We start from the raw sequence: 3356 nt of genomic DNA on the forward strand, positions 1-3356 counted from the left end.
ATTGGAAAGTAAATAACATTATTAAATGACCCGTGGGTTTAAAGGAGGTCACCAGGGGCATTAGAAATGTTCAGATCTGAGTGATAACGGAAGCGTGGGGCATCCCAGTCTGTGGGACTCAGTGAGGTAGTGCTGGGGAAGGAGTTTTGTAGCTTTGAATGGACCTGTCGGAAAAGGAGAAGGTTTAGGAATAAACGAGACAAGCATTTAGCCCACGTGGGAGCAACGGACCAAATCCCAGGAACCCAGAGAGAAGGAAACACTGTGACAGGTAAGGACGGAAACAAATGCGGTGCAGGGAAAGGTGAGAATATCAACCAAACTAAAAGTCAGCCCTTTGGACATGTTTTACATGTTACAAAAGAAAACTGCAGCCCTGGCTGGTGTGGCTCGTGGATTAGCACCTGGCAGCGAATTGAAAACTCACTGGTTCGATTCCCAGTCAGGGCACACGCCTCGGTTGGGGCCAGGTCCCCACGCCCGGGGGTGGGGGGGGTTGGGGGTGCAGGAGGCAACAGACTGATGTTTCACTCCCTCTCTTTCTCCCTCCCTTGCCCTCTTTCTAAACATAAATAAGAGTAAAATCTAAAAAAAAATGCAAGTAAAATAGCACATGAAAAAGGAGAAATAAGTACAGAGAGAATAGATAGGTTAACATTTTTAAGACCTCAATGAAATAGATTAATTCTTAAGAGTAGGTAAAACGACAATTTTGGCTCAAGGAGAGAACTTGACCGGATCGATGAGTACAATAAAAATGGAAATGACGAAGCCCCCACCCCCCGCCCCAGTTTGTTTCCGTTAAACGCTTGGAGGAAACCGAATTTCTCCTTCCTGCAGGTGGGGCTTTGGCGGGCACGGCGGCGGAGGGCCGTCTCCTTTGCGGACAGTCCTTCGAGGCGCGAGCCACGCCGATGCTGCAAACTGGGGCGCCGCGCCTCCTGCCTCCGGGGCTGTGCGAGGCTGAGGTCGGAACTCCAGCAAGGCCCTCGGGGCGGCGCGGAGCCCGGCGGGGCGCCGGGTGGGGGCCTTAGCCCCGGGATGCTGAGGACGCAGGCGGCAGGCGCGGGGATGGAAAGGGACGAGCCCGGTTTCAAGGTGGCATGACGTCACCGCCCCCCACCGCAGTTCCGGTGGGTGAGCTGGCGGAGGCTTTGTCAAAGTTGCCCGGCGCTGAGCGGCGGGTGGAGGTTCGTGGCGCGCACTGGGATGCCAGTCTGTCCCTGGTGGCCCGGAGAGGGGCTGGCGATGGACGACGGCCCGGGTTTGCCAGTGGGGACGCGGAGCAGCGTGTCGCTGGTGGCCCCGGGAAGTCAGGCTGCAGAGCCAGGGCGTGAGCACAGCCCGAGCTGAGGACCCGGAGAGGCGGGGAAGGCGGGGGCACATCCTTTCTCCCCGGTGCTGCCCGCAGGCCCGAGGGTTGCATCATCCCGCCCGGAGGGCTGTCCCCGAGGCTCTGGTACGGTCCAGTGTTCTGGCCGAACTCACCTGTTACACTCGAGTGCGCGTTCCCGGCCTGCCCCACTGCCGCTCCCTAGTGGGAGGAGCCCCCCTCCCAGCTTTGTCCCTTCGAGAGGGACAGGTGCTGCTGACCTCTCGGGGGCGGGTAGAAAGAGATTTCAGGTTTGCAAGAGAATAGGGTCAGATTCGGGAAGGCCCGGCGCGGGGTCAACGGGCAGGTTCGGTTGGGTGGGGGCCTCGGGGGTTCGGCGCCCCCGGGTCCCTGTTCTCCGCCAGGCCGCGCGGGGAAGGAGGGCGTCTCGTCCAAGCCTGGGGGTCAGTCCGCCACCTCTGCATCCAGCGCGTCGCGGCGTCAGCGGTGATGTCACGGCCGGGACCCAGCCCCCTTTGGCTCCAGCTCCAGCCCCATCCCCGCGGCGTCCGCGACGCCCGTCCCTCTCCCCGCGCGACAAACCAGCGGGTGCTGGCCTCGAGCGCCGGGCGCAGCCAACCAGCGCGGCGGGAGGGGCGCGGGGCGGGGCAGGGGGCGCGCAGCCCGTCACGCGGGGCCGCCCTCACACCGCCCAGTGCAGCCCCGGAGCAGCAGCAGCTCGGTGCTCAGGGACCGGAGCCCGGCTCGCGCCCATGCCGGGACGCCGCCAGTGACGCGGGAGAGGTAAGGCCGCCGCCTGCTCGGCTTCCTCCGCCGCGCCAGGCATCCCGCATCCTGCACCTGCTCGGGCTGCGCCTGGGCGGGGAGCTCGCACCCGGCGACCGCGTCCTAGTCGAGGCCTGTGCCGCTGGCGCCGCGCGGCGCCATCCCTTCCCCCACCCTCCTCCGTCCCCGCGGATAACAATGGGGCAAATTCAGGGGTGTCCGCCCTTCATTCCAGCCTGGCAGGGCCCTCTGGAAAGGCCTCTTAGCTGCGGGCCCTGCTGCGGCGGCTGCGCTCTCGTCTTGGATGGGCGGGGGTCGCCGGGGGCGGAAGAGCGCCTCCAGGGACATCTCCAGACACCCCGAGACCCTCCCTGGCTCTGCCCCTCCTGGAAAGGAGCCACAGAGCAGGGATGCGGCGCGGACTGAGCCTGGATCGGCAGGGAGGGGTGGGGGGTGCGGGAGGGCGGAGAGGACTGGAGAACTCGGAAGGGGGCACCGGGGAGGGGCGCGGCTGCAGCGGCCGGGCCCGGGGGAAGGGCGCCGAGGGCGCGGGGCGCGAGTAGCTGCCCTGGTCCCCGGGGTGGGGGAGGGCAGATGTTGGATCGAGAGCAAAACACGCGGGCGGGGCGCGCGGGGGCTGCGGCGGGAGGACCGGGCTGCTGGCTTCGTGCGCACATCGGGGGCTGCCCGTCACCCCACCCCAGTCGTGTCCTCTTCCCAAGAGACCCCAACTCCTTTCCAGAAAGATCAACCGCTTGGAGGGGCCACCCGCGGACAAGGCCTGCGCCTACGCGGCCAGCGCCCCAGTAACAGGTGTGGCCTGGCAGGGGGCGAGGAGGGGGCTGCGGGGCCACATCTCGGCCGCAGCGCTCCGCAGGCACCGGGCTTGGTTGTCAGGGAGGGAGAGCGCAGGGAAGACCTTTGTCCTCCCCCTTTAAACCGCCCCCCACTTTCACTCTCCCGGGGGGTCTGGGGGGTCCGCAGTCGGCGGGGCGCTAGGTGGGCGGCGAGTGGGGGGCAGCGGGCCGCAGGGCCAGGAGGGGGAGGGGAGAGAGGGAATGCCAAGTCATGGGGCCTGCAGGGCGCGGGTGCGACGTCACCCCGGCGCGGACCCGATGCGCGCCCACGGCCCCAGGAATGGGGATATTCCCCGGAGACAGGTGGACCCTCCCCAAACGGCCGCCGCCAGGGGTTGCCCCCGTCGTGGGCCCTCGGGGCTATCGGGTTGGATCTGCGGAGCGGGGGGGCGGGGGGGGGG

General features: G+C 66.2%; 1 protein-coding gene across 18 annotated transcripts in view; it reads left to right on the forward strand.

Moving 5' to 3' along the window:
• The first annotated feature begins 1999 nt into the window (after positions 1-1999).
• KIF1A (kinesin family member 1A) overlaps positions 2000-3356 on the forward strand; it is a 64075-nt gene continuing 62718 nt past the window's right edge. For 8 of the 18 annotated variants that reach the window (XM_037069166.1, XM_037069167.1, XM_037069170.1 and 5 more), the window contains exon 1: positions 2002-2116. The gene's annotated coding sequence lies outside the window, so the exon portion shown is untranslated. Of the gene's footprint in view, positions 2117-3356 lie in introns of all 18 variants that reach the window. The other 10 variants (XM_037069156.1, XM_037069157.1, XM_037069158.1 and 7 more) reach the window with 2 other exon arrangements.

Source organism: Sturnira hondurensis, unplaced genomic scaffold, assembly GCF_014824575.4.
Source record: "Sturnira hondurensis isolate 20B ecotype Veracruz unplaced genomic scaffold, ASM1482457v3 Scaffold0018493, whole genome shotgun sequence".
In the NCBI taxonomy this organism is placed as follows: Eukaryota; Metazoa; Chordata; class Mammalia; order Chiroptera; family Phyllostomidae; genus Sturnira; species Sturnira hondurensis.